This window comes from Cuculus canorus, chromosome 2, assembly GCF_017976375.1.
Source record: "Cuculus canorus isolate bCucCan1 chromosome 2, bCucCan1.pri, whole genome shotgun sequence".
Lineage (NCBI taxonomy): Eukaryota > Metazoa > Chordata > Aves > Cuculiformes > Cuculidae > Cuculus > Cuculus canorus.
In genome coordinates, this window is record NC_071402.1 from 66,442,045 (window position 1) to 66,453,585 (window position 11,541).

The 11,541-nt window shown below is 35.2% G+C and overlaps 1 long non-coding RNA gene across 1 annotated transcript in view; it reads left to right on the top strand.

Annotated features, from left to right (window-relative positions):
- LOC128851094 (uncharacterized) overlaps window positions 1–11,092 on the top strand; it is a 49,215-nt gene extending 38,123 nt beyond the window's left edge. The window contains exon 4 of the long non-coding RNA XR_008448351.1: window positions 5,645–11,092. This is a non-coding gene — a long non-coding RNA (uncharacterized LOC128851094). The remainder of the gene's footprint in view (window positions 1–5,644) is intronic.
- Window positions 11,093–11,541: the final 449 nt, after the last annotated feature.

Consider the following 11,541-nt stretch of genomic DNA (forward strand, 5'->3'; position numbering starts at 1 on the left):
AGAATGAAAAATAATAACCGAACAATTTGGACAGTTCCGATAGTGTTACTGAAACAATCTTTGTTCTTTTGTTTGCTTTGAGTCACAGGAAGAGAAACTTTTGGCATCAAACCCCACCGTTAGTAATAACGACATTTTGTTAACTGAGAATACATTGTCCAGCCAGTGTTTCACCTTGTGTATTGAAAGACATTCAGTTTTGTCATCTTTGGTTAAAAGTTGCTCCTTTTCCAATAAGATCAACCTCAATAATTTCTTGATTTGTTCAACATGAGAAAAACCATACATTTTGATACAAAAGTGGTATGAGATTTTGCTGTCTGGACCTCTGCATAAAGCTAAGATGTGTGTAGCTTTCGGAAAGGCAAAATGCATAGCGGGACTGCCAGAAATCAAAATAACTCAGAAAGGATAAAAGACAGATCCAAGCACTGTTGTCAGAGAGAGGCATGTTATTTTTGCATTTTTTTACAGAAAAAAATCCTGTAGAAGGAAAGACAATTGTAGTCAGCTTGTGTCATCAGAAAGTGGGAATGCAGTCATGGGAATCTGGCTTAAAAGACTTTTAAGTTCAACCAGATCTCTCAAATCTTGGGGTATATGAAAGATTCATGGTGTACAACCTAATTTTCTTCTGTAAAGAGGCAAACTTCTCATCAGTAGTGAATTCAAAGGAAAGTCCAAGAGAAAGAATCTTTTAGGAATTTGTCTTCAAACAAGCCATTTCCAATTAAAAACATTATCAAACCATAACATGCCTGAACTGTAAGGTGAAACATTCACAAGAAGAAAATTAAGGTTATCTGTGAAGCCTTTGTATATTTGTTTCACAGCACATCTCATCTGAGACCATGGAATATCACACACTGTTTCCCTCCTATGGAGGATGTGCCAGCTGGTAACGTCATGCTTTCTTGCTTTCTTTTTAATTGTGTGCTGGCCTGTATGCCACTGCCCATTCTTAATCTTTAGATACATTACACCCTGCAACTTTGATTAATCTTCTGAACATTCTTCCACATGAAACTACTACTCTTTTTTTCTTTAATCTTTTCTGCCTGTGATGTGAGTCAGCGACTGCAGTTTTTTTCTGACAGTTCCCAGAAACCTGAGCCAGGTGTCATATTTGTCTTCTATTTGTAATGCATTTCTCTGTTAAATTTCTTTGGATTATGTATTATTCTGTATGTTTAAGTGTATGTGTATTTCTATAAATGTATAATATGTGTGTATATACATGTATAGCATTTCTTTGTTATATATCTGTATATATATAACACCTGCAATACATACACTTTCTTCTTTCTTCTTGCCACTGACTTTTGTATAGAAAGTGTTAAGAGTGCAGGAAGAAAAAGGAAACAAGCAAAAAAAAGGAAATGTTTTTTTCAGTGGTTTATACTGCACACAACACTTTTTGGGAGGTCCTAAACAGAAACAGTTTTATTGCATGTAAGGTAAACTGCCAGGGTATCTGCTAATGGACTTCACAGAGCCTTCTAGAGCATGTGGGACTTGCATCTGAATTTCAGGCTTGCTTTTATTTCTGCTAAGGCCCAGTGCAGCCCTTCCTGAACTGCCCATGTTCTAAGTTTAGGAAAAAATCTTGTGTAAAATGAGCAACCTGACATTGTGGAGATCTATCCCCTGATTTTCAGTTTTCTCGCTTGAATATTTTTGACATATTTTCCAGGAAAGTTTATTACTTGAAAGCTATAAAGCATGATTTTCACTCTTCTTGAGCTTACAAATGGCAGAAACAGTCAAAATATTTTTTTTTAAAGTGATAATTTCAAACTTAAGAAGAATTGGAGACAAGGGATAAAAAAAAATAAGAATCATACAGTCTTTATGCCTTCTGTCAAGCAAATACTGCCATTTGCAGTGTAACTCTACCAAAGACACATAGTGGGCAATGATCACTTGTGGGGTGGCAAAAAAAGATATGAATTTTACCTGCTCATTTGATGGCTGCTAGAACCAAAGCAACTAATTTTGATATTAATTATAAAAAGGAAGTTGTTTGATTATTGACCTAAGAGGCTTTTAGCCTTCCCAGTAATAAGATGTATACCTGTCTCCCCGTAGATTTAGCAGCAGTAGTAAATCTCATATTAGTAGTGAGTAAAATTTGTTTCTGTTAGGTGTCTCCAAAGAACATGTTCTGGAGTTGAAAACTGACCAGACAAATCAGTACTGGCTTACATAGTTTTTGGATATTTCATAGATAATCCGAAGAACAATTTGATATGGTGACCAAATTCTATTACCTTCAGAAAAAGCAGTTTCTTCTGTCCAAGTTAAAAGTATGTTGGCTCAGCAGTGAAAGAAACTTGCACTGCCTATGCTGTATGTAGGCTGTCAATAAATAAAGAAGTTCAATTTCCAGAGCTGTCAATAAATATATTATGTATGAGGTTTTTCATTATGTTCAGATGCAACTTGAGGTATTGTCTCTGCCTTCCTGGAACTGAAGTTATTTTTCTCAACTGGAATAGGATTCCCTTACCACATATTTGTAAATACATCGTTAATAAACCAACAACTTGCATTTAAATACAGCAAACAGGTTATTTTTCTTTTCTCTTGATTTCTTCTTGGTGCTTTGAGTGAACTGAAAGGTGATCTTAAACTTCGTTTTATGCTGATATAATATACAGAGAAATGGTTATATATAAACACTCTCACTTTTAATGAAAATTATTAGCTATCAACATTTTGCTTGGAGGCATAAGCCATAGCCCAAATTCCATTCAAATCCATTAAATATGCTTGAGACCCAGCTGTCAATAGACACCATGAAGTAAATTTAATTTTCAGAGTCAATACAGAGCACAGCTGCATTAAGCATAAGATAATTCTGGCACATTATTAATTTGAATGGCCATGTAAGGCATTGTCTAGACAAGATATAAGCCCAAGTTTTCATAGGCAATCTGTACATAAAATGAAGTATGTCAAGGTTGTAAAGAATACTAATAACACAGATCTGGCCTATTAACCAATATTGATTGCTCTTACTGCAACATGGTTCAGTAACTTTGGAGGTGAAATAGTAAGATGTTCAGCATTGCTTCTTTTCAAAAAGCAACACCAAGTATGGAGTTTTTCAGATCTAACTTGAATGCATGTGTTCTCAATGTTTATTAGCATTACGCATGGTTTCTAGTTATCTGTTTCTGTGGACTGGGCCGTTTTAAAAACAGGAGATTAATCAGAAAGAACAACTAGTCTTGATGGTAATATGAGGCACTTTTATTTCAAATTCTATCAATAATTTACTTTTTTCACAATAATTGTAACTATGCTTTGCATGAATAATATCTGTCTTAGACGGTTAAGCAAATTTAATTTGGACTAGCTCCAGTGTGATCTCATGGGTCCCATTTTATTTCATCTTGTTTGGCTGTCCTAGTGTGAACTAATGCACAGGAATGGGGAGAAAATTGGGAGGTAAATTTCAGGAGCTGAACTAAACCATTAATGTGCATGAACCCTTTGGGTTCTTTATTAAAATGACTAAGGAGCATAGAAAAATTCGTAACATAAGTTGGCTTAGAAGGTACCTCAGCGGAGAAGAATTTGCACCTTTACAGTGCAAGTCAAAACATGCTATGAACTTTTACTGTTGAAGGAAGACAGGAATAATGCAGTTGGGCACTTCAAGTTAGTTGGGATAAATGTTTAGCTTTTAATGCATAAAAAAATACCTATAATTCTCAAATTCTGTCACAATAAAATAATTCACAATTTCGGAGACTGATTTTATTTCCTGAATATAAGTATGATTAGCACTGCTAGTTCCACCTTGGTTAGTGCAATCCCAGAAAGTATTCTTAATAGAATTATAATGTTATGACTATTTATACTTTTATATACAATAATTATATGCACAAATAAAGTTTTTATTTAGGACAAAATGTACTGCAACAACAAATCCCACAAGTTAATTTTGAAAATAGTAAATTATTTCCTTGCTCATTTTTTAAATATATGTTTCAAAGAAATCGAGTGTTCCCTTATTCTTTTATTCTATAATGCTTAGTTAGTCTTGTCGAGAATGAAGGCTGATTATTAAACTATATGCTAACTATGAATAGCTTCTAAGGTCTTCTGTTTTTCAGACAGCCCTTTACAGAATTCAGTTTTCCCTTGTTGCCAAATGCAAGTATTCAGAATTCATGAGACTGAAGGATAAAAAATAACTTTAAAGAATAAAAAAAAATTTCATTATGTAAATATTTTTTTTTAATTATTGGATGAGATTCTTAGAAACAGTCTGAATCCAGGAATGTAAACTTTGACAGGGACAATCAATACAAAATCATGAGATTTAAAACTTTCGTTGGTTCTGCTGATAATTTTCTTTAATGAATCTCACTGCTTGGTGTTCCTTGGGACATGAAATATATTCTTGGTCCCACTGAAGCTCAGTCACTCAAATGCACTCTTGCAGTTTGTAATTTTAAAGAGAGGTTCAAGTTTTTTGGGGTATTTTGGCTTGCTAACATTGTATCTCTTTTAAGAACAGCTATTTTACCATCCAGAACAATCAGAATATTTATTTTCTTTGTCCCCCAATTTGGCTTTTCATTTCCTTTTGGTATGCTTTGAAGTTTTCAGTTAAATAATAATTTTTATTAGAATAAATATAGTTTTTGTTTTGATTCATATATCTATATATCTTCTTCTCTACACTTTTTTATTAGATCATCTATATCAGTTCAAGTATAATTGCATTTTTGCCCCAAAAGTGCTCAAATTGCTTGCAAGATTTTACAAAATATTCAGAATTTTCTAGTTTTCTGAATGCTTTGTGTAACACAAATATTTATTGAAAAAGAAGTTTTGACTTACATAATTTGAATTTGGTAGTAACAACTTCCTGTTTCTATCCTGACTAACTGCTGAAAATCTGTTCTTCAAGATGTTTCACATACTTTTTTCTCTTCTGTCTCACCTCATGTTCTTTCAAGAGTAGTGCAGGTTATCTATAATTTTTCTACAATTCATTACAGCAAAAGGAATGAGTTTACAATTTCTAGAAACCTCTCCTTTTTTGATCTTCTAGTTTGCACATTTTCATATTCACGTGAACCTATTGATTCCTACATGTTAGTCATGTTTGTATTCCTGAATCTGGGAAAGACTTATCTGGCCCTTGGACATGCATTTCACTGCTCTCCTGACATGTTTTAGTTTCTTCTTCCAGGAAAAAACCTACTTGCATAGACCAGCAGGAACCACAGCACACGCCAGTCAGTTCTCTTCTCTCTGAATAACAGGAAGACTGGGAGTAGAAAGTGTCCTGTTGAGTGTTGCCATTTCTTTATACCCATTGTACCTTCTATTGCAATGGAACCCCTAAAGTCCCAACAGAATTCTCGTAAAATGTTTGTTTTCTTTTCATCACAGTCAGTCACTAAACACACGAGGAAGAAGTAAAGAGAAAACAACAAAGAATAAGACACTAGCAATTAGTTCAGGTTTTTTCCATTCCCATTAAACATTTCAGAAGGTGACTCGTGCTGAGAAATTTTTAGCACTTCACCAATGCAATTATGGCTCTGGTGGAAATACTAGTAAATCTAATCTAATACTAGTAAATCTAACTAGTAAATGTAATGAATGTTTTCATCTACAGGTGGCCTGTTGGATTAGTATCATCATTCTGTACAACCTGGGAGAGTGTCTGCAGCCAAGATGGTCAACCTACCAGGCTACACACCACATCAGCACATCACAAAGCACATCATATATGACTCCCACCCCAAGTTTCTTATACTCTGTAGGCAAACAAGGAAGAAAGAAGCACCTCCGCTCTATTTAGCTCCAGGCCAGAGGTCAGAAATAATGAAATAATCAGTTGAAGGTCATAGAGAAAGTCTGTACAACAAGAAAGTAAATGCAGACCTTCCTAGGTGAAATTCAGTCATTTCAGCACCAGACTGTAGTTTATTCCTAACTATTCACATAAGCAACTAAAAAACATCTTTTAACCAATGCTCTACAGGGATAGAGTCTGCCCAGCTGCTATTCTTTCTCCTGGCATATCTCTTTCACTATAATTTTCTTTCATAGACTGTAAGTTACTGACTATATGCAGGTAGCAATAATGAATGATATAATTAGCTAGATAATTCTGGTTTTCTTCAGTAAAAGCCTAATAGTTTGTATAAGAAAGCACTGGATTCCTTTCAACTTGTTGTTATTTGCATATGCTGAAACCACAAAGGACATTGATTATTTTAACTATGCTCAATTTGCCTTTGAAACCGACATTCAAAAAAACAAAAGACCTTAAACAAACATGAAAGTAATCTAATACTGACATAAACATGAAAGATAATAAGATTACTATGAATTGATCTAAATATTACTTAAAATAATTAGAAATGATTTTCTCGTGGTTCACCGTTTAAGTTAAGCTGCTTTTTAATGTTACTTAGAAAAATAAGCAGAGCATTACTTTCCAGAATTTTAGTAGTTATTGTTTATGGCATTCAGTAAAACAATGAGCAAATATGCCTTTCTCTTTATTGCTTTATATTTCGCATGCAGTTTGTAAATAACTAGTCTAGTTTTGCACCAGCCAATTTTGTAAGGGCAGGGTTGTTGCCATTTTAATACTGTATCATTTTATTACTTTAAATCATGAACCAACTGGGTTTCTTTTTTCTCTCTTGGCACCATTTCTACTAGTTAACTTTATGAAAAGCAGTAACATGAAGGAAACAAGCCATGCCAATAACCCTTACAGTCACCAAACAAAAAAGGCATGCATAGAAGAAAAATACCAGTTAAATTTCAGTGCCATTTGTCAAATTAGCTATGGAGATGAACCTCCAAATTAACTGAAGTTTGCATCACTTTCACTACTCAGTCCCAAATGATTTATTGGAATTTTTGGTCTTGTAAGAAACACAGCATTTTTTTTTTTCCCTTTCTAGGATTATTCCAGTTATCTGTATATAACTAAATTTGGGGAAATATGATTAAAAAAAAAATGATAGCACCAAGTTTTCTCTCAATATTTAAAGATCTATCTGGCTTTAAGCAGCCTGGTAAGTATTTTTCCTTGTAGTTTAAGAAGTACTTTTCCTGAATAGTAGAAAAGAAAAAGATGTAATTCAGATATACTATTTTCCTTTAATTAGTTGACTATTTCAAACAGTAAAGCGAATTTAGGAATAAATCCATGGAGAAAAGATACCTGGGTTGTTTAGAAGAAATATGAGGACTTACATTGTGTTTTCTATTCACGTCTTCATTCTAGGTCTATGAAATTTTTTGTCCTCATGCCAAACAAAAGAGAAAAGATGGATGCCCTTTTTGGTTTTAACGATTGTCATTTGTGCACATTTACCTAAGTGTTTCATTAGATGTAATCATAGTTTCTCTACAGATGTATTTGGAAGTCAGGTAGCAAGGGCTTGCAGAGATACCTCAACAATTGCTCCTGAAGCACAAAGTACAGAAGCTGTTTAGAAGAAAGTTTGCTGACCTGACTGTAAAAATAAAGAACCCTGACACACAGCAGCTGTTGTTCATCCATGTGGGAGAAAGAATAACTGCTTTCCGGCACACTCTTTTCCACAACTTGCAATTTGCCTCATGATGCTGGGACATTTCATGATGGACATTCGACTTTCCCAGGGCAAGCAGAGGCAATGGCTCTTAGGTCTAGTGAAACCTAAGAATAGTCTTATAGCAGGACAACTTTTGGGCAGCATTATCACAAAGGGACCCCTATGAAAATATGCCTTAAAGCAGTTGACTTCTGAGGTCAGTCAGAATGCTCGTGACAAAGAAGATGCAGGAGAAGACAGGGCCAGAAGTGTACACTGGAAATGAAAGGGACAAAATAACACCACATGGCCACAAATTCATGGGGGAATATGGAAAAAAACCTGCTTCTTTAAGGGACTGAAGTATAACATTCAGATTCTCATTCGCCTGTGTTCCTACCTCCATTCCTAAATGTCGGAGGTATCTGCATTTCTAACATGCCTGTTTCTACTTGTGAAACTCCCAAGACACCAGAATTTCACAGAAAGGGCTGTTACTGTCTTGCCAGACTTGAGCTGTAATTCTAGTCTCATGCTCAAGACTTCACAAGCTTAAAAAGTATGATATGGTTCTGCCCATCTCACTTGCAGGATCAAAACTTATGCAGTGGCTAGGAGTAGAGTTTCTCTTTCACATCATGGAAATGAGCTCCCTTCTGCCTAGGAGCGCTCACCTTTTGAGTGAATTAGGATCAAATCCCAGTTGTCTCTAAACACAAATCTTCTACAAAGGTGACTTAATCCATGGGCTGGTACCTCTTAATCTCTCCCACTGGAAGTGTTCTACTTTCAGTATGTAATTAACATTCATCTCAACAGAGACTGCAACTGGATTCTCCCACATCTTAGGGGAGTACCCTGCCCATTGGACTGTAGGATTTGTAATTTTTCCTTCTTTCTTCTAGTCCAGTGAATACTTCATTATTTTTATATACAGGCATAGAGACACACACAGAATCATACATTCAGATATCCATAGAATAATATCTACAATTATAGTCACAGAAATACATGCCTACTTTCTAAAAATGGAGAATTGCAAAAACTATTAGAGATGCCTGACACAAGTGTACTGTGTTCATTGAAAAAAAAAACCCCAAACCTCAAACACAAGATCTCTAAAATGGAGGAATGAAGATCTTTTCTATTAGGAAGCAAATTTTTTACCTATTAACATTACTACCTCACAAGTGGCTGAAATATATCTTTGGCCTACTGCGATGACTCCCAGTACGTGTGTATTGAAGCTGTGCAAAATCCCTAAACCACAAGTAACTCCCTGGGTTTCAGTTTTTGTTATAAGCTCAATATTCTGTTCAGGTTCACTGAAAGGACAATACAAGCCTGGAAAGTCCATGAATGATGTAATGCAGACTTCTCACATGGCCTACTGTGTTGCACAGCACAACATATTGATAGATAGCATTTGCTTCCTATTAAAGGATTACTATCATAGCACTCCAAAGATGCAGAGCTGTTTCATGTAGACATTATTAAATGAAGATCCACTTCACGTTGACAAAATGCAGGGAAAGATATTGGGGCAAGAAAATTATTATTTCAAATTGCTTGAAAATATGTCAGAGGAAAGAAGCTTAGGTGGCAAACTCCAGAAAGACCAAGTTGGGTGAGGTGAGATTTATGATACCCTGTGAGGTCTTAATTCTGCTCCTATGTGCATCCAGCCTGTTGTCTGAATGAAGCACTCTGATGAAAAAATACACTGCCACTACATAATTAAGGTCTGCAGAATAATGCATATTCCCAAAGGGTCAAATAAAATTTGCTGAGACATTTTCTATGCTCTTCTTTCTGTGATGCAGTGTGGAGCCCTATGACTCTTTTAAGCCAAATTTCTCTGCATATGAATACTGAAGTTTTTTAAAAACAAGTGAAAATCAGCAGTTTGTATTTAACCACTTCCATAGAGCATCAGCAGAGTTAATTGCTACATTTTGGACATTAAAAATCCCAAGCCAGCTATTTAAGCTAAACCTAGAATTATTGTGAACAAACAGAAGGTGGTTGCTATCTCAAGATAATCTTGCCCTCCACCAGCTTTTAGGAAAATGGGTAGAATAGTAGCTGTCAGAATACATCGATAGAGTGGTCCACAACCAGAATTTTCCTGAGGAATCTAAGCTTAAAATCCAAAATAATAACTTGCAAGACTTTGCAACTCAGCTGTTCATGTGTAGACTGTCATGAAGAAAGGAAATCTTCTTCAGCCTATAGACTGGGTTGGGGTCTTTTTTGTCCTTGAGGTTATTTTTAGTGGGAGGAGGTTGTTTTGCCTTACACAAACTATTCAGTTTCCTGTCACTAACACTGTAAATGTCTAATTTTGTCTAATTCTGTCTCAGAAATTTTATTTTCTCCACGGACAAGTCCTCAGATATATATGACGTGCCCTCTGACTAAATGAGAACTGAGAGACTGAGAAAATGGTCTCCTTCATAATTTTCATGGAGGAACGCTGGGCAGCCCTGCAATGACTATATTTTTATAGTCCAGTTGGCACCCCTGCTGCACAAGAAAGAGGATATCTGTCGCATCGGTGTGGTGGCAGACCCCTCAGTTCTACCCTGTATCTTGGCTTTGTTAGCAACTACTTGGGAGCTTTCCTGAGTTAGTCAGAGTACACTTGTCACTAAAGGATGTATAGTTTGCCTTCAGTCGTCTCAGAAGAGAGCTACCTTTGAAGCTTCTGTTTCTTTATGCCTCTGGCAGAAAATAGTGGATAAACTTAATCTAAGAAATGAATTCCTGCTTATAACTGTTATTTGATAAATCTTATTATTCTGGTTATTCAACAGAAACCACTCCTGCACAGTAGTTATTATTCTCACACAGTTCTAATCCATACCATGTAGCTTTTGTACACAGATTAGTATTTTATTATATCTAAACTAAATATTGTTTGTATAATCTAATGAGATATTTTGCAAATAAATACATTCTGAACAGAATTATGCTATCTGAACAGTAATGTAAAGGTTTGAACCCTTAAAGAATAAAATGATTTCTTACCAGAAATTTCCATCGCATTAATTAAACATCCATCCGGTTTTGCAAAAATTAAAGAACCCTACTTAGTTTCCTTCCTGTAAATTATTTTGAGAAGATGCAGGAGATAAAATAAAATTACAAGATGAGTGTATATAATTCAAAAACTGTCCTGCTAATGCTAAAAATATTGACATTTCTTCCTGAGGTTCTGACAGAAAATACAATACACTGTCTTACATCAATTGAATAATTAGAGATTATAGTAATTCCTGCAAGGCTTTCATATGTGGCACATTCCGAGAAAATTTGAAAAGATTAGATAAATGTAAAGGTGTGTGTCATGAAATACTAGGTGCCTCTTCTCCTATAACAATGAAACTCAGAAAAAATTAAAACTCCTCTGGGGAAAAGTGATGGCAATGCTCAGGCAAACATCAGGATCCCCGAATCTCAAGTGGAGAAAGGAGTTATCAGTGTGCTCTACACTGTGTATAGGAGGTGGTATCTGAAGACAATAATACAGCATTTAGCATCTTTGGAGTAAAATCTGTTAATGAAAGAAAGTGATAACAACTTTCAACAATTTACAATATCATTTCTAAGATTCTTAATAAAAAATAATGTATTTGAAACATCAGTGACTTAATGCTACTTCTTCTCTCCTTTTTCCCTTTAATATTGCGTATATATTTTATGTGCATTTTATATACATTTGTCAGGAGAATATTAATGTTCTGCTTTATGATTACCACCACCTTTCTAATCATTGCTTTTTATTATTCTTGTTCAGTACAGCTTAGCTGCTGAGCATGAGCAATGAAACGGGGGGGGGGGAAGAAAAACAAATACTGTATTATATCATCATCTAGGGAGCGTGATTGTTTCTGCTGTGTTAATTTACACTAAAATCTATGACCCAGTGAGTCTGATTGATTGCCAAGGGCAGAAATCCAGCCCCTGGCCT